A 27,882-nucleotide genomic window follows, 5' to 3' on the forward strand; every position below is an offset into this window, starting at 1 on the left:
GATGACCACAAAGGTATGGGACACTGACCACACATATGAGGCAAAACTGCGGACAAACATCATAAATATCTACAGTGGACAATGCTTTTACCTACCCTCTGCAATGCTGTAGTCTCCACATCTCAGTAATGTCCATCTCAAAAACTAAGACAGGGACCAAGGCTTACATGAAGGCCTTATATATTGCACCGTGGTGGCATGTAATTGGCCAACGATAGTACAATAAAGCTGATTTGGCTGCAATTAGCAGTTCTGAGCCACAGATTGGTGCAGAGGCAATTACCTGCTAATGAGCAGTACCTTAAAAAGGCAAGCAGCTGGTTATGGGGGACAGGTCTGTGTGAGACTTAACACACACACAGAGTGTATTATCAAAAGATTACTGGAAGCAAAGTTTAACAAGGGAGTTCTGCACTTCACCAAGTATGTAATAGATTTCTCCATATGACAGGATGCAGATGGGAGGATGGAGGTATGGGGAATATGGATTACAGCAGTAAGCTTGTCTTAGATCTATGGTGTTGACATGTCATTGATATTCTGCTGTCCTACACCTACATGCATACCTCTCAACTGTCCATGATTTCAATCACATCTCAGCTCTGTCCCTGTCAATCCCACCTACAACCATCATCTGTTGTAGGAAAGCTAGTAGATTACACATAGTACATAGTGACAATAAGGGAGGGTGTACACCCCTATAATGTCAAATGATATACTGTAATTCACCTCCTCTTATTCTGTCCATATCTCACATAATTAGATATGACATTGTAAAATTGACCCTGAATGTCCCTGATGTAATCTGGCTAAGTCCCTATTTCTGTCTGCTATGCCTAACATTCCTGTCAACCTCCTACAGCAAGAACGCAGGACAAATCCATAATTAATGGGGGGACAATGACCCAAGCTCTGCGACAGAGTTTATGTATTGCTCGTACAAAGTAAGAACACGAATAGACTAAACTGATATTATTGTAGCATAACTGTGTTCTGAAGGGTATGACATATGAAACTCAGACGTCTCGCTTTATTTTCTGACATCAGCCATTAATGACTGGCCAACCATTTGTCAGAAATCCAAAAGTTTGTGTGAAAATGACAAAGACTATGGGCAAACATCTTCACAGTCGGCAAACATCTGTATAGATGAGAGGTATGATGCCTACAGGGAACATATACTACAGCAAGTTAGCAATTTTTTCTGTCATTGTGGCACACTGGGGTCACTGGACTGTCCCCATATAGTAGCTGTAATAGCACATTGCTATTTGTCCGACAGCAGCTGCATGACATATTAATGGGAGTTTGCCCGTAGGGGACTCACCACAGTAGACTGCAGTGATGGGTGTAGGAACATACAGTAGAATCTGTCATGGCACACAGGGACATACCCATTATTGTACTATCTTGGTGATAAGCACACATGTAGTGTGTTGCCAGACTGTGGGGTATGACGTGTGAAGGAGTAGTGGATAATGCAGTCTATTATGGGTTATGGATCTGTACATAGTGGATGCCCATGTATGGTTCTGTAATGTGGTCCCCTCTTGTTGTCTTTCGGGAATCATTTACCACAGGAGACATGCACCCTTCACAACTGTGGAGAATGATGTTATACTGGATGGACTGAGACACCACCAACGGATCTTGCTGACCAGGGGCAGGCACAATTGGGAACAGTGGGTGGCACTGTGGGCTGACCTTGTGTGAGCTGTCAATTCCGATTGGCCAACTGGACAGTACCTATGAGCAGGTCTGACACTGGGCCGCAGATGCGCATGCTGCATGACAAAAGGCAGCTGCTGTTGCCAGGGATTGTACCACCACCAGTGGAGGGCCTGCAATGGAACAACCACTCTCGGCCACAAAGGAATTCCTGGCAAACCTAGGAACAACCAACAGCTCCCAGGCATCCATCACACCATACATCGTAGAGGTGGATGCCACAGTGTCCACAGGAGAGGAGCATCCAGGTAAGCTTACTGTGTTCAGCAGTGTAATACTGTATCAGTCATTGTGGCAGACTGTACATACCAGTACATGGGTGTCAGGTCTATCTGCATTGGGGGGAGGGTTTATGCTCAGTTGTGCACACATACTCAGAATGTCAGCAATATAGCTATTATCACAGTAGCTACTGTACATGTGGATATATGCCCATATCACCTTGCAGTGCTGCAACAGTTGGTGGTGCTGACAATACCTCTTCCTCACCTTTTTGTAGGTTCATCAGGTGTAGCCCACATCTATGGCCCTGTACCTGGTAAGTGTGATACTGTTGTTTTAAGGATCATATATACCCTATGAAAGTTAAGGGCTGCCATTTTGCCCTATGTACAACTCCTTTGCTTAACCAGAGTAAGATATTTGTATGTTCCCTTCTGGAACACTTAACTACAGTGCATAGACTAGGTAATCACAGGTGTGTAATTGTACAAACATTAACACATTTGCACTTATAGTTATGAGTGACTACGCAGCCTGCTATACATGAGGCAAGTACTCCAAGATGCCTGTTCAAACACAACAGGGAGATGGTGCATACCGGAGGCAGTGATACTACTACTGGCGTATCATTCTCAATATAGGAGTACTAGATTTTATGTTTAGTTCTATCACATACACTGTCATATTGCATACCTTACAGGTGTATTGTACATGCAATGTTAACTGGATGTAGTTGAAATGCATGTTATAAAGGGCCTGACTTGTATGTGTATATTGTTGTGAGTTTTTCTGTTGTGCATGGGAGCAGAGATGTGAAGATATGGGACCTGTAATGCAGCTATGGATCCTCATCTGTATGAGTCTGTGTGATTACCATACATAATAGTGCAGGTAGTAATGTACTGCTGTTGTTTTGCTTCTCACAGGTGATTGTGGGGGTGGAGTCTGTCCCCCTCACAACATGATGTCACTGTCTCATCAGATGATGATGATTATGGTGGCCATAGTTAGGCATAGGTAGGGTTGTCAGTGGCTATCCCAGAGGTTGCCATCCCTCTTCTGCCCCCATTGTCACTGCACACAGTCAGTATGCTCACACATACACAGTCCTCAGAGGCCACAGATATTGAACAGTCAGAGGGTGGTGACATTGAACAGGGCAGTGTGACAACTATGGCATCAGTGAGTGTTGACACTGGCCATAGCTGGAGACCTGGCAAGGTCCCACACAGATGGATTGACAGGGGTGCTTGTAGGAGGACTGTTGTCCATCCACCACCTGTTGCAGGTGTCACATCACGAGTCACTTGATACATGTTTCAGCCCATCATGGAGGCACAGGCACGTTCTGAATGCAACACCAGACAGATGCTTAGGGTTATGGATGCAGCACAGTCTGACATCAGTGACTGCCTCCACCGCATTGGAGCAAACCTGGATCGGTTCACTGCTGTAGTGGATAGACAGTGGGCTGAGACAGTGTTTGTCTTTGACTGCAAAATGTCTGTGCTGGAACATCTGGTTGGAGTTGGCCATTGGACACATGGATGAAGGTCAGCAACACTATCTGATGGGTGGCCACGTGGCCATTCACAGTCATGCTCCCATAGTGGCAGTACCTACAATGCTACAGAGGGAAGTGTGCCATCCACACCATGATGTGGCAGGCCATGGGGATGTGGTCCTGGGTGGTCCCATGGGGGACACAGCCCCAGCATTTTGCAGTCACCTTCAGGTACTAGCACCGTATCTGACCTTGGGCATGGTGGTGCTAGTGCTACTCCTGGCAGAGCCAGTTCATGTGTTTGTGGCTGGAGATGGTGAACTGTCCACTCTACCATGTACGGTTCACAGTTGTCCAACATACACATGTGTAGGGCTAGTACTGTGCTTGAATGTATGCATGCACACACTCAGACACCGCTGTTGCATTCAGGTCACCAACAGACACACACGGCACCTCTCCATGGCCCATCTAACCCGCACCCCTTCCTGACTCACACACATGATGTCACCTGTTTGACACAGCCTAGGACTCTGGCACCCCCACACCACACCCTGTGGATGGGATGATACCTGTGCCACATCCCTGCCATCCATGTCACTGATGCAGGGAAATGCAAATATTTGTCTGATGCACAGAGTGACTATATTACTTTACATGTACTTGTGTAGTGCAATACTGTTTTGCCATGGCACTTGTTGTGGGACACTGCAGGTACTGTATGCTGGCATGTGTCATGACTCCACATCAAACTTTGTGTATCTTTTTTGCATGATGTTATACTGGCGGTAGTGTTACAGAATGCCAGGTGTGCCATGGACCTGAGTATGTCTCTATTCCAGGTGTCTGAGGGGTTAAACAATGGACACATGGTGGCAATACAGCAGCACAGGATGGCATGGAGGCACAGCAAAAATATGATGTCTGCAAGGTAAGGCAGTATATATGCATGGCTCCCTAGGGGCATATGTGTATACCAGTGTATCAGGGACTATGGGGGCAGTCAGCGTAATCATGCATTCATACTTTGTGGCAAGGTCTGCTATCCTTGATACGTGTCACCTGGGTTTTCTGAATGTACAAATCTAGAAGGTGGCAGACATCAGTTAGACTTATGTGGAGAAAGACAATTTAGAGGCCAGCAGCTAGTCACATGCCCATAAAATGCATAACCATTGCACAGAGACAGGCATCTCTGTAGTGCTGCAAGGGGATATATTTACACACACACACACACACACACACACACACACACACACACACACACACACACACACACACACACACACACACACACACACACACACACACACACACACACACACACACACACACACACACACACACACACACACATGTTGGAAGATATGAGATTAGAAACCCTATCTACTATTACACACTACAGCTCCCAGTAATTATTGCATGTGCCACAGAGTTTATCTAACAGCAGACTGTCAGGCAGTGCTCTTAAGGTGGATGACATCAGCAGACCTTGTAAAGGAGGGCAATTTAGTGACCAGCAGGCAGTCACAGGGCCATAAAATGCATACCATTGCATGGAGATAGGCCATATGGGTTTGTCCATAGTGCTGTAAGGGGATATAGTTATACACACACACACACACACACACACACACACACACACACACACACACACACACACACACACACACACACACACACACACACACACACACACACACACACACACACACACACACACACACACACACACATATATACACATACACACACACACACACACACACACACACACACACACACACACACACACACACACACACACACACACACACACACACACACACACACACACACAGTTGGATGATGTGAGATTAGAACTCCTACCTATCTACTATTACCCACTACAGCTCACAGTACTTAGCGCACATGCCATGGATTATGTCTGTTGTATATATAAATGCAGGCAGAGTACTTGTGGAGTACGCAAAGTGGCCTTCTGTTAGACAGCACATGTGGCCTGCAGAGTGATACTGCTTGATGGTGTTATTGTGTCTAAGGTCCTAGGAGTGGGGTATGTGGGGACATTCATACATCCCCACACATATTTATATAAATGTGCATAAAAGGAATGTCGCCTTAACTGTTGCTGTGTGTGTGTGTTTAAATGTGTTATGTAGATATATGTAGAGAGTCTATGTATCATTGTACTTTTTATATATATATATATATATATATATATATATATATATATATATATATATATATACCTATTTGTTTGTGTGTGTGTGTGTGTGTGTGTGTGTGTGTATATATATATATACGTATATATATGTCCCATACACTAATCAAGCATGAGAGGGATAGGGAGAGACAAATGTGTATGTAGCTGTATGTATGTATGACATATTTCCAGATAGCAGATCTTTTGGACGGAAGAAGCAACAGACTTGGGCTCAAGTTAGCTAAGCATAGAAGCATGTCCAGTGTGACTGTCAATACTTACAAGGTGACGCCAGGCCTGAGCTACCTGCACTCCTGTCCTGGATTATGTGTGCTGCAGGCCATTGGCTGCTGCACCTGTTACCACAGTACAGCACTTCCCTGATATTGTCCAAGGCATTCCCTGGCTGTTTGCTGACTTTAATATGTGACTCATACCTCTCAACTGTACAGACCTTCACAGAATGTCCAGATTTTTGTCTCATATTTTTGGTCCATTTTACATAACATTGTGGTTTTCTGGCAAATTAGTGGCAAAGCACTGAAGACTGAAGTTAAGAAATAATTACAGACATTTGAGTTACAGACTCCATATACATCAGGTGATTCTTGCTAATGCAAGACCTGTTATTCTATCAACTTTCTACATTTGTAAGAGGAATATTTAAAACTTGTCCCTATTTGTGGGCCTTTGTCTCACTTTTATTCATGGCTTTGGCCAGATTTCTTTCTGTAATAGATTGAGAGGTATGATGTGACTGGGGTACATGGTGTAACACCACACACAGGGTGACAGTCTGCATACCTCTCCCTGTACATGTTTTTGCAGAATGCCCAGGATTTCACCCCATACATTTCTGTTCCTCATACATTTTTGGTTTTCTGGTAATATACTGTAAAATGAAGTCACTGAATTGTTGTAACTACTGAGACATTTAAGTGATGGCCTTTACATCCTGTAGCTAATTTGACCTGTGGCAACCTGCTGTTATACTAGCCACCTTCTAGGTTACTCAGAGCATGTATAATGTCTGTGTGTAGGTTTCACCCTTTGTCCGACCATTGACTCTGGCTTTGTCCAGCCTTCTTGCAGTGACAGATTGATGGGTTATGATAGGCTGTTGGAGTACCACCATACGACTACCTCAAATGCAAAAGATGTGGCTACTGCCAGCTTCAAACCATCAACACCATCACCCATGCTAATGTCCCTAGCCTACTGAGCTACACAGGCTGCAAGATAGTGATGCTTCATACATCATACAATCATACTGGGCACACCTATGTCTGCCTACAGAGACAACTTCAGGGTTTTCCTCCTTGGATTCCCCCTGTGGGTGTGGCTGGGTGACTTTAGGCATTGCTGGGGGATTGTGTATCCCTTCCCTTCCCTTTGCTGATCCTAATGTAGCTGTTGCTGCAGGATCATATTATGTAGCATGGCACATACTGTGAACATGTGTGCAAATTTGACTGGAGAGTACTGCAGGACTCCACCAGATATATTGAGGCACTGGAACCATGACTTCAGCAACCCAAACACATGCTCTGTGATGTTCCTAGTTTGTGCATGTGCCTCATTATGGCATTCTTCAGTGGGTGTGTGTGCATTTCTGATAGATGTCATCATCCATGGTTTCAGTGTGTGCCAGCATCCTCCAGTAAATGACCATGTGGGATGTCCACCCCTAATAAACATCTGGTACAGCTGTGATGCATGCCAGATATGGGAGTTGTGATAACTGCCAGGGCTGCCAGCACACACATTCATGTTTATGCCCTGCACATTGCACATGACCTGGCAGTTGGTGGAGTGGTACCCCTTGTGGTTGATGTAGACCCTCCTCACTGGGTGGTGCCTTGATGTGCACTTGAGTGCAATCTATGGCACTCAGTACGTCAGAGTAGTGTGGCACACAGCAGAAGTGTTTCATACTGCAAGTCTTCGCCTCAGGGATGAGAGGAAAATAAATGTGCTTAATGGCATGTGGTAGCATGGCATCCAGGAACTGGTGGAGCACCCTGGATGCTGATGCCTGTGAGACCTCTATCATGTCCCCAGTTGGTCTTTAGAATGTATCCATAGCTAGTATCCTAAGAGCTACACATACCTTTGTTTCCACTGGGATGGGTTCCCTTCTATTTGCTCTGGGTCTGAGTTGAGTTCAGCAGAGCTCAGTAAATTTTTGTAGTACGTCCCTGTTCACCCTTTAGTGCTCTACAATCTCCAGCTCATGTAGCCCTGGAAGGTTACCCTGGCCCTGAACACTCTTCTCCTTCTCAGTCTAGGCCTATGGTCAGCAGCACATTAGCACTGGCCTCAACATCTAGCACATACATATGTAGCAGACCTGCAGCAGCCCCTAGCATTTCTTCAGTTAAGAGTCCCAAGTCTGTACTCCACTGGTGCAGAGTATGGGGGTGAAATCAGATTGTAGGGTTTCTACAACCTTTATAATGTTCTGCTGTAGGTGCAGCCTTTGTGATTGGCTACCTATGATGCATTCCACCTGCCAAGTACATCATTAAGGACTGTTAATGGCCCTAGTTCATGTAGAACAGGGGTCATCAGTAAGATATTGCCTTTCTCAGCCAAATTTTTATTTTATTTTACAGCCTTCCTTGCTCAGCACTGTGGCTCTCCATGACAGTAAACAAAGCTGAGCAATCATTGTACATGCCCCCATGACAAGTTATGCTCAGCATGGCAGCATGCACCTCAAACACACTCAAACCCATTGAAACATGCACCCCAAAGGTAATCAAAGCTTAGCTGACACTGTACACCCCCCCCTGCTCAGCAGAGTGGAACGCCACATTAACAGGCATTGCTGTGCTCCAATGAGCTTAAAGGAATGTGGACACACACCCTTTTGATGTCAGCTACCTCTTATGTGGACAGCAACAAAGTTCTCTGCCTACACGGGTGGGATCTGCGTACACGGATTCCCATGTGTGCTATTCAGTAACCCCATCTCATTTGCATAAAGATCCATGCACACAGCCTGGAAACTACACAGTTCCAGGCCCTGCCTCGTTAGCAACCACAGCAGTCTACCATTGTACTTACTCCACGTAGGGTCCTATAATGCATTACTGTTACATACTCTTAATTTTCCTTTATACACATTTTCAATATTTTTTCTTAACAGCATGTTTGCACACTGCAGCATACTGTGCAAACATAACCTGATTATTAAAAAAAATATTGTAAATTATTTTCCATAAGATTTTGGACACATAGTGGATAGTTTTGCACATATCGGTGTCTGCTATGCTATTTCTGTCCTTACTGCACTTTTACAGCCCCTGTTCTCTGTTTAATTAGCATCCTGTACATGAAATTTTTCCATGTACATTTCGAACACCAACACGAGGTCTACAGGACTGCCTATCTGCTTGCTGGATCACTCTACCACCCTGCTTATGAGGTGATTTGCATATCATGGACACTTTCATGTTGGAGCGCTCGTGCATGCCCCACAGCTCTGTTTACTGGATTGCAAACATGCTTACTTTCATGTAAGCAGTGTGCCACTATGCCTACATGGAAAATAAGTCAGTGTAGGCTTTATTAAATTCCCCCCATGGTGTATCTACACCACTTTACTCAATTATGAGAAATACAACATTGTTTTTATATATACATTTCTGAAGATCTGGGTCAGAAAATGTGTAACTATGTTACTTAATATGAAGAGGATATAGAAAAGGCCTGTAATGAAACAGTAGAATACATGAAAGTTTCATTGGAATTTTTATTGCATTATCTTTGGATTTGGGATATAAACTGTAGGTTATCTTAAAGTAAACGACCCTACGCTTTTTCACAAGTATCATGGTATCTTTATTGTTCATCTAAGCTACCATTAACTCAGGCAGACAGGACCTCAGGTTGTCATCTCTTCTAAAAGAGGGCACTTTAGAAATGCAAGCAATGCAATGTCAATCATGAAACATGATTCCATGTACCTGGTGTGAGGGTAAAACTCACAGCATTCTAATCTTAATGGCTTCAGCACAGCATTCAGGTCCATTTATTAGGCACAACTTCTGTGTGTGATCCATATATCTAAATGGCAGTCAGTGATGACAAAATTTAGCATCAGATGTTCTCAGCAACAAATGTTATCTCTAAATATGTACCAATTAGACACATATGAGGAAAAAATAGTAGAGTCCAATACTGAGGGGCTTTACACTAAACATATGCAACAAAAAAATAATCTTCAACATTTACATGGGCTGTCCCATATCACATAATAAAACCAACTGAATGTAGTAAAGAAACGTGAGTAGTTCCATTAAGTAAACAAAGGCCTTATACGAGCTTAAATATACAGTTAAAATATACAAGAAAAGCAAGGGCTTTTTAAGTTGCATTATAAAACTAGTTTTAAAAGGTAATAACACTGTCTCTTAAAAAAAACTTACATTTCAGAGTCACAGGAAGTTGACATGCTAGAAAATAAATGTAGTATTATCTTTCAGCGCAACTGAATGAAAAACACAAGCACTGTGGTGCCAGAAAACATTCCAGGGAGCTTTTCATGTGGCTTAAGGTATACTTTATTTTATTCATTTATTTATTTATTTCACTCTTATTTATCAGGATTGTCCAACTGAGCATAGCTCTCAACCTTCCATCTCCAAAATGAGGAACACTCACCTTTATAATGTGGAACAAATGGGCCAAATGTGGAACACATACTATTGGCTTACTAACAACTTCAACTAGGAAGGTCATAGGATGGTTAAAATATGCTGATTTTACTTATAAAGAAGATCCTTTACTGAATTAATATGATTAGTTTCTATTTACCATGGATTTCACTTAAAAAACTTCCTAACACTGAATGTGTGACAGACTCTTTCAATGTGGAACTCTGAGGAACTTTGAGGAACATGAACTTTTTAAGACACCAAATGAGGTACATTCCTCGTAATGAGGTACACTTGAGAGGTATGCAACTGGGTTTAGTCAGAAAACAATTTGAAGTTTAGGCCTTGGGAGAAGAGTCTCAACACATTACTTTTAAGCAGACATTCAGTAATATACATTAACAGACATTAAATGATATACTTTAACAACTATACATATACTTGCTAATTAGATTACATTCATATGAAAGTAGAAGCAACTTACATCTGTATTAGTAGATGTTGAACATTGAGCATATGAAGAGGTGCATTAGTGGGTTTGTCAGCTAGGCAATCAATCATATAATTACTGGTTGCAATTTGAAAGAAATGGAGGGGAGAGGAGGAACTAGGTAAGGAAGACAATGTTAATACAGTAGCTAAAGGGTGGGGTGAAAAGCAGGTTCAGAGACAATTATATATATGACTATTATATGGTTTAATATTAGAAGTAGAGAGGTGGAGGGTAAGCAGTGCCAAAAAATAATATAAATAGCTGCTAGTAAAACTAGTCAGTTATTGGTGAAGACTGGTTGTCTGGTAAAGATTCTGAATGAAATTAAATGGTTTAATGGTATAACAAGCGAAGATAACAATGGCATTTATCCTGGAGATGTACAGGAGAAGATCCACTGATTGGGTAGGTGAAGTTTTGGTTGTTTTAAATGAATGTGCATTATATCCATGTACATTAGACTACCCACTGTACATTCTGTTTAACACATAGCTTTCCACAGGTTTTGTCCCCAACGTCTGAGAAGGGAGGCTCCTTAGCTGACCTGAATAAGTATAGACCAACACAAGTCACCTGCATATTATGATCTATATGATATTATGCAGAGTAACTGACAAGGTCAGCTAGTACAAGATGAGATAGTTGATCTATTACTTCTGCACCAAAATCAGTATCAGTCTGTGAAGAGGAGATCCTTCCTCTTGAATTTATTTATGTTCTTTAAAGAAGTGCCAGTTGCACTGGATTGAGGGTCTGCCAAAGTCTTTGAAAGTACCCTTCCATGCTGGGATAATAACCAAGTTTAAAGGTCTCTGGGATGATGCATATGTGACTTAATGGACTGAGAAATGGCTATCAAATATAATGCTCAGTATTAGAATGGACAGTCATTTCTACATGCACAAACTACTAGTGCTGTTTTCTAGGGATCAGTCCTGGGTATTAAGTATGAAGATTAGTGCAAAGCTAGGGAGCACAGGTTTGTTCCCATGTATACACGTCCCTTCTTCACCAGGCATTAGACATTGTCCACAAATGTTTCACAAATAATTAACTAGCACCCAACATTAAAATGTACTACAATTTCCTTCAACAAAGGGAAAATCTCAGCAAAGCATTTTATTGATAGGCAAGCAATAAAAGCTGATAGTGCTGTTAAAAGACTTGGGAAAACTTGTTAATGATAGCATAGTTTTTGATGAAGGAAAGACCTTTGGATTATCCACCTATTCAAGTGAAGTCATTTTCTCACCATATAGCTCACTCATTTACCCTATCTTGTGGTACATGACTCACTTTTTGTAGGTTTCTAGTAAGATATCTTATACAGTTGAAAAAGATCCAAAGATTTTATTAGTGAGAAAATCAATGGACTCTGTGATTTCAGTTATTCAGAAAAGCTCTAAAAAATCTTCCTAATTTTGATATCATATCACCTCCCTGGGAATGGTATATACCTTACTTTACAGACCATGAAGGATATTCAGCTTTTTTTGAAACTTTACACCTTAAATGCATAAATAGCGATTTATTAGAACATTTATTTTTATGGTAAATTTACTTACAAACTGTACTATGTCTAACATTTAGATTACTGCTGCAGTAGCCTAAATTATTTTGGGTAGATTACCATATCTTTGGAGCATATAGGGAGGAGGATGGAATTTAAGAATACAGGAGCCCCTAGCAAAGCCTGTTCTGGACCTGAAAACAGAATCCAGTTTGTAATGCTTTGTGAAAGTATATACAGGGAACCAAGTTGCTGCCTCTGGGATACTTCTAGAGTCCACCCCTTACCAAAAAAAGCATAGATGAAGCCAGACCCTGGTAGAATGGGCACTAATCTTGCCTGGAAGTGGTTTATTATGGTGAGCACACTAGTTGTCATGTTTTTTGTTACCTTAATAAAATATAGCTGACTGACTTTCCTGAAGCATTTAGTTCGGTCCAAATCATGTCTGAGCTACCTGTGGACATCCACATTATGTAAAATTCTTTCTCCCTTGTTTTTGGGTCCTGGACAGACTACAGTGAGATTAATAATCTTGCTTAAAGTAAATTCTGAAACTACTTTAGGCTTAAAAGAAGGGTTATTTTTTAAGCAAACCATGTCCTTATGGAAAATGAGGTAGCCTGGCTTACCAGAAGCACTTGTAGTGCAGATATTTTTTTGCAAAAGTCAGAGCAATGAGTGAGCCGGAAGTCAGGATCCCAAGGAGAAGCCACCTGTTTCCTAGGTGGATGGATATGTGAAACCTCATTCAAAAACTGCTTGACTTGAGGACAGGCGGAAGGGGGGGGGTAAGGGCAGACAAGGAGAAATAGCTAAATATGAATCTTGATAGAAGAGTAAGAGAGGCCAGAGGATAATAATCTAGAATTACAGTTAACCAGGTCTTGAAAGGGTGCCGTTTCTTGGAGTAACTCCAAATAGAGAATATTTTCCTTTTGTACATGTAATTTTCCAGCAGCAGCAGTTTTTATACCCCTTTTAATACCCACTCATGTCCTCAGGAAAAAAAAGGTACCCAAAGAAAAACTCTATCAACCAGGTAGCCAAGTGCAGTGTCTGCAGATTAGGGTGTATCAAACAACATATCTTATGTGAGCAAATTCAGTTGATAGGGAAACTTGTTGTAACTGCCTTTGGCCAATTCCAAAAATAAGCAAGAACAACTGTTTCCTAGACCAAAAGGGAGTCACCAGAACTATTTTTGAAGTGTCCCTCAGAATCTTTAGGAGGACCCTGTGTATTAGTGAAAAGGCTGGAAAGGGATACTGGCACATTACAGTACATGGGAATGAAAACGCATCTGTCTTCCAGTCCTGTTTGCAAAGAATCCTGAAGCAGATTTTCTTTAACAATCTGTTTTGAAAGAAAGCAAGCAGATCTATTTGAGATGTTCCCCACAGATGGATCAATTGCAAGAAGACCTCCCTGGGTGTAGTTTTCATTCCTTAGGGTCTGTTGTGGCCCTGCTGAGCCTGTCTGCTATAATCTTTTACTCTGATGGAATGTATAAAGCCTGAAGAGACAAACTGACCTAAGCTGCTACCTCCCTGACTTTCACAGTCACAGCAAGTTTGCAATGTGGATAAGATCTAGTACCGAGTGTTGTTTATGTACCACATCAATGTGATATTGTCTATAATAATTAATGAGGTTCTGCAGGCCAGAGATGATTTAAAGCCTTTAAAGCATTGAAAACTGCCAACATCATTTTGGCATTTGTGTGCTTTAGTTTGTCCTTGGAGTTCCACAGACTTTGCACTTTTACCCCCTTTGAAACTGCTCCTCGGACAGAGTCTGAAGCAGCTACCGTGACGTTTGGAGAAGGAGGGTGAAGGAAAAGAGCAGACTTGGGTTGAGAGATAACTGGTTCACCCACTGAAGTAACTTTTTTCTGACAAACCACAGAATTGGAATCTGAAAAGATAAGGGGTACTTACGCTGAATCCAGACTGATCTGAGGTACAACTGAATTCTTCTCCTATGAAGTCTGACTAAGGGAATCATGATAATCAGAGACCATGAAACCCAGAATCCTGAAAGATTCCATGGCAGAAGCCTGGAATTGGATGGAGAAGTCCAGGAAAATTTCTTTATAATTTTCTACCTTGTCAAATGGAAGGAGTAACTCTTCCTAGGAATAAATCTAGAAGGCATCCCAGAAGAAGAAAAAAAGTAGTGGGTGGGAATGGATGAAAAATGATTACTGTAAGTTTAGTTGAAACTCCAGAATGAACAGGAGTTTTATGACACGTCAGGGAATTGTGACAACTGCAAAAAGCGTCTGCAAATATAAGGCAATCCAAACATGGGAAGATGTGAATAACTTACAGTATCGGATAAGCATTCACTGGAGCTAGGCACTTTCTAAATACACTTGGTACAGTGGATAGACCAAAAGGTAAGATAAAGAACTGATAATGTCAGCCAGACACAAAAAAAAATTGTAAGAAAAACATTCCTTGCAAATTGGAATATGATGATAAATATATTTTAGGTTCAATATTACCATGAAGCTGTAGGACGATATGAAAGGAGACAGGGTTTAAAGGGATAACATTCTAAATTTTGGAATCTTGACAAAAATATTGAGAAAGGAGAAGTCTAGGACTGGTCTCCAGGTTTCCTCCTTCTTTGGCACCAGAAGTATCCTTGGCTAAAAGCCTCTGCCCATCTGAGAAGAGGGTGCAAGTACTATCATCTTCTGAGCTCTCATTTGCTCCAGAATAGGCAGAAACAGGGATGTCTGGTTTGCAAAATGAAGAGGAATACCCTGAAATGGGGGGAGGGATCCCCAATGCAATCTGTATCCTTACTGAATAAATCTCAAAACCCACTTGTTTTTGATAATCTGATGTCATTGAAGAAAATAGAAGGCTAGACTGTGGGAGAACGTTTGCAGGATTGCTGGGGGGTTAGAGGAGATAAAAAGTTATTCAGACATGACTCAAATAAAAAGAAGAGCCTCCCAGAACCAAGGATAGAAGAAATACTTTTTATTTTGATTACCTGCTAACCATAGACTTACTGTGAGAGGACTGATGGCTGTCAGGTAATGGAGATAAAACAGTATTTTCTTTCCTTGGTTTTGGGAGGCTCCTCTTTTTATTTGAGTGTCCTTGCCACTGCTCTGAAATGCTGCTCATTAGAACTTTGCTAAGAATGCTTACTCTGTTTCCTGAAAAGGATCCTGAACAGGAAGCAAAGTTTTTACTGAACTTGGAAGAGGAGGTTTGAAAAAAATGGGGAACTGCTTGAATCAATTTCCATCTCTCATCAATTCTGTATAGACCTCAACAGTTCAGGGGCAAAATAACACATCCTTTTCCAGGGCAGAATTCAAAATGTCAGCTTTAATATCTTCTGGTAAGTTTTGCGAATATAATCAAACAAATTTTCTCATATCTGAACCAGTAGCAGCAACTCTGGATACAGCATCAGCAAAATCATAAGGAGCATTTTAAAGAGTGTTTGCTTGCCTAAGAAGCAGACACGATTACGGAATTTAATGAAGTCTTGCCTTCTGAAGTAGGATGGGTAACAGGTAACTTTCTCACCTTCTCAAAAAATGCAGTAAAACTTTTAACACATGAGCCTGGCAGTTAAAAGTTCTTAAAATTAAGGTAACAAAAGAATAAACTTGAGAAACGTTTTCCAAATTCCCATCCTTGTCAGTGGGAATTGGTTAGCACTCTCAATATGTTTAGTAGCTCAAGGCTTAGATAAATATATAATTGCATGATATGATTTGTGATTAGAAAACAAGAATGTATGTGTCTAAGGTTGTTGTGTCTTTCGGCTTTTCTCGGTTAGGGGTCGCCACAGCGGAACTCCGGTCCGCTAATGATTGGCAGTAGATTTTTACGTGCTGGCTTGCCGAGTCTAATGCACAAACTTCAATGAAGGAATGCCCATTCATGTATGTCGCCACACAGAAGACGCTCTAACTGAGAATCGAACGGGCAACGTCTAACTGTGAGGCGACAACGCTATCGCAGCATCACCACCGCAGTTACAATGTATGTGTCTAAGGTACTTTGTATAAACTATCAGACTGTTGGGGATAGGGGGCTGACTGCAAACATATTACACGTTGTTAGCAAAGCATCCTCTAAGGCATACAACACAGGAGGAACAGCTGCAGAAAATCTAGTTGTAACAAATCATAATACTTTTGCTGGGAGATAAAGATTTTGTTCTGTTGTTCCCACTTAAATAAATCTTTCATTTTTATCAATCTTCTTATAAAAAATATTATTCTTCTGGATGAAAATCTGAAGGAAACACTTTCCTCAGAATCAGAATCTTCAGTATGTGCAGAATTAACCAAATAGAAGCACTCTACCGCTTCTCCCTGCTCATCTGACTGGGAATAACTGTCAGACTGAGAATGATAACTTTTCCCTTTTCTATCAGCAGACAGTGAGGATACAGGATTCAACACATTAAAGCAGAGCGTAATGACTTAACAAACCCCAACAAATCTTCAATGTGCAAAGTTAAAGATGCAGGAGAAGAAACATTAGTAAGTTTCTTTTTTTTCCTGGAAGACTACCTAGAAAGATACTAACACATGATAGGAGCATTAGCCTGGGAATCAGGTACCTTACCATGGTTAAATAGTATATCTTCACCCACTAATTTTCCTGAGATTGACAAGAGTGGTTTTCCCTTGCCTAGTGAAGCCAACCCTATACCTGCAAGGGATGCCCCCAGTCACCCATCCTTAGTGACTTCCCAAGGAGATATACCAGAGGAAAAAATTAGTAATCTAGACAATCAATTTTGGCCATAGCAGAATTACCTATCATTGGCTGAGGTGGTAATGGAGTCCATCAGACAGATAGGGACACCCTAACAACTTTATTATTCTTGCAGAATGGATAAGCCAGATCCATAGAGACTGAAAATTGCTCCACGTTCAAGCTGAGAAACAGCCTCACTTGTGTATACCAGAGGTTGAGAAAGTTTGGAAACCTTCTAACAGGAAAATGAAGGTTCTGAAGTAAAATATTCAATGATAGTCCCCTGGAAGCAAAATATCCTACCCCTTACATATTCACACTATGCAAATATAAAGAAAAAGGACAATATAGATTTCTGCACAGTTCTTATAAAAGCATGCCATAATTAATCCCTGAAATAAACATAACTGTCCAACAACAAAGCATTTCCTAGTATAAAATCAAAATTTCACAGAAAAAAATACAGTTTTTCTTCAGAAAAATGATGTAGTGGAATGTTTTCCCCAGAAGGCTACTTATCTGCCCAATCGTCAAAGGATTACTGGCCAACCATCAGTTTACACTAAGCGCGGAGAGGTAGAGCACTTCAGTAGAAAGAAAGCTCTGAAGCTTTTAATATCCAAGCTGCCTTTTATTTGGTTCTCCTTGAGTCACTGGCAGTTTGGGCATGTGGAGGATGCTCTAAAGTTTTGAAAGATGGCTGTTAGTCATATCCTAGGCAAGGATATAATTCATATAGTTTAGGCTACTGCAAAAGTAATGTAAATGTTGAAAGAATTCATTTACCATAGCCTTGTTTATATTTTCTACTTCTCATATCCATCTCTCTATAAATTATTTCTGAACACCTGAAACAGATTTGTGATTAGGATGCTGAAGAAGATGAATGTAGAAGGACAGAAGTGAGTGGCTGATGCCAGTTCCCCTATTTTGAGAGTTAATAGGTGTCTGTCTACAATAGCATTACCTCCTAGAAAGAAATCTCATGGTATGCTGCAATGAGCTAAGACATGTGTTTGGCTTTGCTCAGCTGTATTCATGAGGCAGACTTCATGGGCCAGGTATGGGAATTTGTACACTAACAGTGGAAGGTACTGACAACAAGCATCTGCAAGCATGAGCATTAGCTAATGAGAGGTAGGGGCTTAGGCTCTAAAATTAGAAAATTCTTTGTGGTGTACTGAATGACAACCACTACTTCTGCCTCCAACTTTTGCGCAACAAAGGAACACGTTAATAGACTGACTGTGGGAGGGCTGATGGTTGGCAGGTAATGGAAATAAAAAAAATATTTCTTCTGAAAACTTGATTTCTTATTATAAGGGGAGACTTATTCCATAATTTTGGGAGGTGTTGCATAATGTATATGTTACTTATATTTAATTTTAATATTAGCTTCCCCATTCTGGTATTAGGTCTCCCAGTGGAGCGTTCCATGCATAGACCTTTAAAAAGAACCAGATCAAAGACTGTCTATAGACCAGGCAGAGGCCAACCCTAAGAAACATATTAGAAAAAAATGCAGTTGTGTAAGTTACCATAATAGTAGATGTTTGAACAGATCACTGTTGTTGGAACCATAAGTACTTAGAATGTATTCTGCAAAGGTCTACAAAACTTTGGGCACTTTCATCATGCACTGCATGTTCGCTCTAAGTATAAGAGGGACACAGGCTAAATTCTGAAGTTCTACAACAAACCAAGTAGAGAATGCCATGTCATGTCAGAAGGGCAAAGGTAAAGTAGGGTACCCCACCTTGGCCTGGGAAAAGTGGAAGAGAAAGAAAAGGGGGGGATACTGGGAGGGTGCTAATACTGCAACAGTGATCTGTTCAAGCAACTGCTGTCAAGGTAATTAACTTACAAAACTGTACTATGTTCTTGATTAGATCACTGTTGCAGTAGCCATAACTATATGGAACGATTGCCATAGCTTAGGAAGAAAGGGTGGACTGAGTCTGATCAGAGTTTTGAAGTTCTAGTAGAATAGCTTTAGCATAAACAGCTCTAGCTTTGGAAACAATCTAACTTGTAATGCCTGGTAAAGATGTGCACTTAAGACCAAATAGCTGCCCACGAGAAAGACCCAGTATTTTCCCATTTTCAAAAAGCATAAGAAGTAGCCACAGTTTTGGTGGAGTGAATATTACTTTCTGGAAGGGGGTGTCTTTTATCATGGTGTGAATAAAAAAAAATTAATAGTCTGAGTCAGCCATATGGAAATGGTTTGTTTAGATACTTCCAGACCCTTTTTCTTGCCATGATTGGAAACAAATAGCTGGGTAGCTTTCATAAAATCTTCAGTCCTGTACAGGTAAAACCTTACCTGTCTGGGGACATCAAGGTGTAAATAATTCTTTCTCCTCTGTTTTCAGGCTTAGGAAGAACTCAGGGAGATGAATGGTCTGGTTTAAAGTTAATTCAGAAACACCCTTTGGCATAAAGGAGAGGGTGGTTCTAAGATTCATTCTATCTTTCTGAAAAATCAAAAAAGGTTGGGTAGATATACGGGCCTATAACTGAGGTACCCATCTATCTGAAGTCAGAACAATGAGAAAAACAGTCTTCCATGTAAAAAATTTTAAAGATGAGCTGACTGTGGGATCCAAAGGGAGATAAGTAGAAATAGCTGAAAATAGCATTGTACACTAGGCCTGAGTTGGGCAATTTACATAGATACTAAAGAACTAGAGCAGTCCTTGCTTAGGATAAAGCTAGTTCTTTTATGGCACCAACTAGAATTTTTTTTACCTTTAGTAAAGTCAGATTTCCAAGTAGCAGGGGTGGCGCAGTGGTGCAGTGGTTAGCTTTGTCGCCTCACAGCAACAGGTTCTCTGGTTCAATTCTCAGCTGGGGTGCCTTCTGTGCAGAGTCTGTATTTCATCCCTGTGTTTGTGTGGGTTTCCTCGAGTGCTCCAATTTCCTCCCAAATTCCCAAGACATACTGCAGGTAGATTGGACACACTAAATTGGCCCTAGGTGTGAGTGTGTACATGTGTGTGCCTTCTGAGAAAGGTTAGGCACTGGGCTGGCAACTCAACACAGTAAAACTCTACCGCCAGTTGTTCTCAGGACCACTTATCCTCTGTGGTGATACCTAACAGAAGCAGCTGAAAGGAGAAGAACAAGAAGATTTTCAAGTATCAGGTTTCTAGCCTCCTTGAATACCTGCTTCATACCCACAGAAAAAAACGTGCCTAAATGAAACCAAAAACCTTATAATCCATAGAATTAGGTGGAGATTTTGAAACCTGAGGTAATTTAGGTGTCCCTTGTCAGAGCAAGTTTGCTCTGTGAAGTAGTTTTTGGTAATTGTCCCTGGGCAGATGCATGAGAAAGGAGAACCAATGTTGTCTGGGCCACTGGTAAGTCCATTGTGATCTTAAGAATCTATTTGGGTATTACAGGAAAGGAGGGAAGTTAGAGCAACATTCCTATACAAGGGAGAGAGAATGCATCTATTTTCCAGGCCTTTTTGAAGAAATCCTAGAACAAAACTTGTTTTTTGTTTGTTGAAATTGGTGGCAAACAGCTCTACTTGGGGAGTTCCCCACATCTGGACAATCTCCTGGAAGACCTCTGGGTGTAGTATCCACTCATGAGGATCTATTCTGGATAAGCTCAAGAAGTCTTTTATACTGCTCTGCTCTGACAGGATGCAAGTGACTTGAAGAGTGAGGTTGTTCTGAACTGCCATTTCCCAGGCAATCATGGCTAATCTGCTCAGTAGGTAAGACTGTGTCCTCTCCCCTTTTTTGTTTATATACTACATCACTGTGGTGTTGCCTCTTATCACAACCAGGTGTCTAGGAGTCCACAGCTGACTCACAGCATTTATGAGAGATGCCATCTCTTTGAAATGTCTGTGTTTATTCCTGAAATGAGGCCCCCAAATGCCTTGGAACTTGATAGCTTAATACATTGCCATGTAAAGTCCAAAGCATCTATTAGGACTGACTGAGCAGGAGAAAGGAAGGCCTGAATTTAGCAAGACCCAGTTGATCCTACCATAGGAGTTCTTTCTTGATTAAATTGAGAACTGGAATCTTAAAGGAAAAGGGATGGAGATGTTGGACTCAAGGTGATTTGAAGTACCATTGACTTTTTCTCATGTGGAATCTGGCAAATGGAGCCACGAGAATGGAGGAAGCTGTGTAATCCAGAATTTTGAGCAACTCTTGCTGTGGATATGTTTTGATAGATCATTTTTAAGAAATGAAGCTGGAATTATGATACTTTGCCTGGAGGGAGGCAAGCTGTGGATAGAGAGGTGTATATAAGACAACCTAGAAACGCTAATTGTGACATGGGTTTAAACAACATTTTCAGGTTTAGTTTGAATCATTGCTCTAAAGATGAACTGTAAACTGAAGAGCTGATAGGGTGTCTTGGATGAAGGAAGATGAAATAAGGAATTTGTTCAAATAGGGTAGATATGAATGCCCTGAAGTCTGCAAAAGACTACAGATGGAGTAAGGAAACCTCTTGGAGCAGTGGAAAGTCCAAAGTGAAAAATGTAAACTGAAAGTGCAATCCCAAGGAAATATCTTGGGTAACACTTGTGCTTTTGTAAAGTGGAATGTAGAGGTAGGTATTATTTAGATCTAGAGTAACAAGAAAGGCTTTGGAAAACAGAAGAAAAAGGGTTTGTAGGGCAACTATTCTGAATTTTGGTACCAAGAGAAAGATGATTAGTTTTGAGTGGTTCAAAATAGGTCTCCATATGCTTTCCTTTCTGGGGACCACAAACACTATTGAATAAAAGTCTGTGCCTATTTGGGATTGGGCACTGGTTCTATTTCACCCTGGGATAGCAAATCCAACAGAATTTAAAGAAACAGTTTTTTGTTTTGGGGGGGGGGGGGTTCCTGTAATAGATGGAAGGTATATCCACTGAAGTCTGTAACGATCCTGAATTATTTCTAAGACCCAGGCATCTGAAGTTATCTGTTTCGAGATATGACAACAGTAGGAGAAATTGTGTGGCAATTTGGTAAGTGTGGTCAGGAAGATGAGAGAGGTAAAGAAGGAGTGTTTAGCAGGCTTTTGCTAAAAGGATTTAAAATGCTTTCGTAAAATGGACAAGAGGAAGAAGGATAATTACTTTGGTATTTTGGGATAGAAGACAAAAAGAATTGTTTGATTCCCTGCATTAACTCTCCCATTTTCTTCCAATTTCATTACTACCTCAGCTGAAGAATTCTAAACAAAGGTTTCTTGTGAAGAGGTGCATTTGCTAACTGGGCATGACATCATTAGGGAAATGTTGTAATCTTACCTATGTATTCCTGTGTATAACAGTACTCGCAGCAGCATCTTCTGTCATAACTGCACTTAGAATAATTATTGACCTGTAAAAGCAGAGTTTAACATGTCCAAAAGAGAAGATTTAGTGTCAGACTATGTAAACAAGATAAAGTTTGTGGCATGTTTGCAAAAAAACAGATAGATATTTACACGTGAGTTTGGAAAATGACTGCTCTGAATGCCAAAGTAGAAGATGTGTAGACTTTTTTCCAAAAATCTATCAAATATATTTCTGTTTTTTTTTTTCTATTTGGTACAGGTTAAAAGCAGAAAAGACCCCTGAAGTTAAATTCCTATCCACAGAAATATTAGCAGGGTTGTCACTGGGTTTTTATAAAGGAACTTTTATGCAACAGGAACCCTATGAAACCTGTCAGGTTTCTCTGGGGCAGGGGACTGAGAGTCTGCGGAAACAGAAGCAGAAACAAAAGCATCTTCCAAGGCTGTGAGGATGGCTACTGATTTTGAGAATCCATATTCAACAATTTTTTGTATATCTTGTGAGATTCTGACACCTCCTCACCCTCCCATTTAAAAAATAAATATTTTATTTTTAAAACTGTATTTCTAAAAGATATTTCTTCAATGGGGAAGTTCAAAGACAGAATGTCTTCAGATTCCAAACATGTAGGGGAGGATAACTGTTTTGTGTATTTCAGACCCTGAACATTAGAATCTGAAAGATCCTCTTTTTTTTCAGTGGAAGAATGAGATCTTCTTCTCTTAACCAGGGTAGAAATTGGAACTGAATAATGAAGAGACTATTTAAACAGGCCCGAGACAAAATTATACCAGTCTCCATGTAAAGCCTTCTGCATAGAGGGGGTAAAATAAGGGGGCAAATATTTTGGCCTTTGAATTGTCTTTTCAGGGATCTCCAGCCTTAATGGTTTAGGAGTAGAATCCACAGGCCATACCTCCAGTAGGGACTCAGCAATGCCCTCCCTCACCAAAACTTTGTGAATACTTTCCTCACCCTCACAGAGAATAATTCTAGGTTCTCCCTTTTCAGTAACAGCTCGGCATATGGTCTGCCAGGATATAGTTAAATCATAGGGCTTAGTGGTCAACATGAAGGACAATCCACAGAGACCAGGAGAGCAAGACTGATGGTCAGAGAGCTACAAAAGCACCTTAGTGGAGATATTAGTCCCAGGCCACAGAAAAGAAGGGGAAGTCTGAGTTTCTTCAGAAACCTTTTTCATAACTTTCTTCTTCTTCTTATGAGGGGGTGGGGTCTGCCAAAGGGAGTAATTCACCATGATCTCTTGTGCCAGTTCCCTAAAACAGCTATTCTCAAGAACAACGTTGAGAGAATTTAGTCTACTTTTTATGGTTTTGAGAGTAAATGAAATGCAAATTGGACAAGATCCTTTATTGTTTTGATTCCCTAAATAGAAAACACAGGAAAAAATAGCATTCTTGAAGGAAATCTGTGTACTGCATGGAAATTTACCCTTCCTGACAGATAAAAGCAATTTTTCATACACTTTTCCACAAAAATAAATAAATAAATAAATAAATAAATAAATAAATAAATAAAAGAAGGAAAGTTCCCCAGCAGGTTATTTGTCTCCCCAAAACTGTAGCTGAAGCTGCATGTCAATACTCATGCCTCTAAGCTGATAAGAAGTCTGCATAAGCGTACAAACAGCAAGAAATTTCTGATTTTTGTTGCGCTCATTCTCATACGTCCCTCTTATACCAGCACATAATCCCAGACTTACAGCAAATGTATAGTGTGTGAGGACTGTGCCCAAAGCTTTGTAGACTGGACAGATGTCTGATATCCTTGTCAGGATATTCCCATATAGTTATAGCTACTGCAACAGTGAGCTAATGATGAACATCAGAATATACATATTTAATGACTGCATCTTTCCTACAATTTGATCACTTATTTTGTAGTCAAACTTTATGTCCTTTTTGCCAGATCTCATGATGCTACATTGATTATATTAAATAACAAGTCAATATTACTGCTTCAGGTTTTATTTTTGTAGACCAGCTTTGAGATCTTCTGCATTTTTATTTAAGTAATTGCGTTATCTAGTTTATGGCTGTTAATGCATTTCAACATCAAAAGCCCACTGCCCACTTTTATGTCTGGGAAGAATAACCCTGTTAGTAGACATCTTAGGACAGTGCCCTTTAATATAACACTGGTAATGCCACTAGAATAAACAGAAAACACCCTTATTCTTACTTATGTTTTGCTACTCGCTAGTGTTAAAGCCACTGAATTATATACAAATTTTATACTTAATGGGTTTGCCAGTAAATATTTCATGAGGATTAGGTCTTTGATGGTGACTTTTGAGCTAAGAAGAAGAGACTGTACGGGTGGTGGTGGAACAGGTTGCATTGTATGGTTCTAACACCAGTGAGCTGAGACACACTTCTGGCCATTATTTATGTATTTATTCATTCATTGATTTCAAGCAGGCATCTGAGGTATACACAGTTAAACATGTGGCTTTAATTGCTAGCCACGTGTGTGTGTGTGTGTGTGTGTGTGTGTGTGTGTGTGTGTGTGTGTGTGTGTGTGTGTGTGTGTGTGTGTGTGCATGTGTGCGTATGTTGGGTCCATGTTTGGCTATCAAAAGAAAATATAATCGAATGGCTAAATATCGTAAGCAAAACAGCAAAACGCTACATTACTGAACAAGTCTTACTTTGAAAATAAATTCAACGAATGGCCATAGTTGGCCAACAACCAGGAAGTACTGCAATGTATAAGGTAAGTGGAATAACCCTTTTAAATTTTTCCTATTCTCCACTGTAGTGCAATTTTGGAGTTGGTATATATATATATATATATATATATATATATATATAGTTAGAGGGTGTATGGGGTGCACACTCTCCCACATTAGGCGTGTGTGGGGTGAAGGCCCCCCCCCCCACCTTGGTTGGTTGCATTCATGATGCTGGCCAACTATGGCCATTTGATGAATTTATTTTCAAAGTAAGATGTGTTCGGTAATGTAGTATTTCGCTATTTTACATATGATATTTAGCTGTTCGATGTTATTTTCTTTTGACAGCCGAACATAGATCCATGTATGTTTGTGCAGAGGGCAAAGCTCTTAACTATCCCAGATTTTGCCTTATATTTTTGGTCTGTTCCTCATAAAATGCGTGTTTTTCTAGAAAACTGCTGTGGATTGCACTCACTACATAAAGATAGATATGTAAGTTTAAACTTCATATCTTCAGAAAATGCTTGGTAATGCAAAACATCTTATAAAAGCAATTTCCTAAGTATATAAGAGGAATATTTAAAATCTGTATCTGATTTATGATCTCTCTCTCTCTGATTCTTGAGCTTAGAGGTTCTGAAAGCATGGGGAGTGCTGTATTGGATTACACTGTATAGTTCTTATGGCAGCCAGATGAAATATATTTTTAGATCATTATATCTTCTATCCGCGGTGGTGCAGCAGTAGCATTGTTGCCTCACAGCAAGAGGTTTTCCCATTCGATTCTTGGCTTGAGTGCGAGGAGTGCCTTCTGTGTGGAATCTGCATGTCCTCCCCGCAGTTGGGTGGGTGTTCGAAAGACATGCGTGAATGCGAGCGCCTTAGTTGAAGGTTGAGTGTTGAGCTGGCACCTCAACGTTCATGAAAATCTATTACCAATCATTAGCAGACCGGAGTTCCGCTGTGGCGACCCCTAACCGGGAAAAGCCAAAAGACAAACAAACAAACAAACATATCTTTAATCATTCATTTAATAGCATCTAAACATCTGAGGTATACAATGTCATACAAGCGGCTGTAACTGATGGTCATTTGCAAATAAACAGGAAGGACACAGGGTGTGGAAAAATGAAATGCAATGCATGTTGTGCAAAAAATGGAAGAGTTTATAGGTATTATTTTGGTCAGGTGGCAACAGTGTTTTGGAATGTTGCTCTAACTACATATCTATAGGAACTAAACAGATGATAATAAATTTTCCCCATAGAGAAGGTAGGAATCAATTTAAAAGTGGCTCAGATAGGCAAGAAATTTTTAGTCTGTGTTGTTGTTGTGTCTTTTGGATTTTCCCGGTTAGGGGTCACCACAGCAGAACTCCGGTCCGCTAATGACTGGCAGCAGATTTTTACATGCTGAGTTGCCGGCCCTGATGCACAACCTTCAACGAAGGTACGCCCATTCACACATGTCTCCACACAGAAGACGCTCTAGCTGAGAATCGAACAGGACAACGTCTTACTGTGAGGCAACAATGCTACCTCAGCACCACCACCACAGTAAAGTTTTAGTCTGTGTGTATTCTTTAAATAATAATTGGAGCTCTGCTTCAGTTTAGGATGATAAGTCTTCTGTGTTATTTATTTATTTAAGGTGTAACAAATGAAGAAACAAGCATGCAATTCTTTTTACAGTGCAGTAAGAAAGCATTTTTCTAGCACAACTATGTAGGTGTGCACCCTTTAGCTCAATAAGGGTCCTAATTCTATAGGATTTATGGCCAAGAGGGCAAATTTATACTTCTGTACCACCATACCCCAGGGATGTGAATTTACACATACACACATTTTGCGTGCTATGATTCTGAATTCTCTGTTATGATTTTTGATGGTCCTCTGTTATGATTTTGAAAGCTGATTGGTTTAGAGATATGTTCATAATTTAGTAAAGAAATTAATTTAATCCCATTGGTAGTGGATAGTAACCTGTTGTCGAGCCATTTATGAAGTAAGAAGTTGGTCACCCCTTAGGACCCTGCACTATGCTAAGTGAAGCCTAAACAGGCTACTGTTTCAGCATTATTTTTCAGTTGCATTGTACAGTTCTTCCTTGTAAGAAATTTCTGCATGCTTTCTAACCTACTGATTAAGTTCTACTGTAAACACAAAAGGTTCCACAGTACATAACATGTAGATGAATACTGAGTTAAATAAAGGCAACATAAGAGCTGGGTGCCTTGAAGAAATTGTACAAAAACATTTTAATAGTGCAGAAGTACTTCATAACTATTAATGAGTATTAGCTTTGAAACAATAATACCAAGGCCCTTAATATATTTCACCCTAAGCAAAAATTGATCATCCAATAAAAGCACAGTTGTATAACAGCAGATTTTCAAATGATCACTGCTGCAGTAACCTTAGCTATATGGATTATATGCTGCCAAGGATATAACAGCCGGACAGTTTGCAAAGCTTCAGGACACCTTCCAAGCACCAAAACTGTCAGGCAGCTTGAGCTGAGCTGATTAAAAGACAAGTTTGCATGCAGAGCCCTTCAGAGCTTTCCTGTCAGCACAGAGATGGAAGATGAAACCTAAAAGGAGAATGCTAGGAGCAACAAAAAGTAAATGTCCACACTCTGGCATAAAAAACACACCAAAAAACAAGGGGTGTGGAGGGATGAGCCAGCTACAGCAGCAGTGATCATTCTAATATCTACTGTTATGGTAAGTTGAACTTACACAACTGCACTATGTTCATCAAACTGATCACTGCTGCAGAAGCCTTAACTATATGGTAGATTAC

The sequence above is a fragment of the Protopterus annectens genome, chromosome 6.part1 (genome assembly GCF_019279795.1).
Source record: "Protopterus annectens isolate FY-2018-M chromosome 6.part1, PAN1.0, whole genome shotgun sequence".
NCBI lineage: Eukaryota > Metazoa > Chordata > Ceratodontiformes > Protopteridae > Protopterus > Protopterus annectens.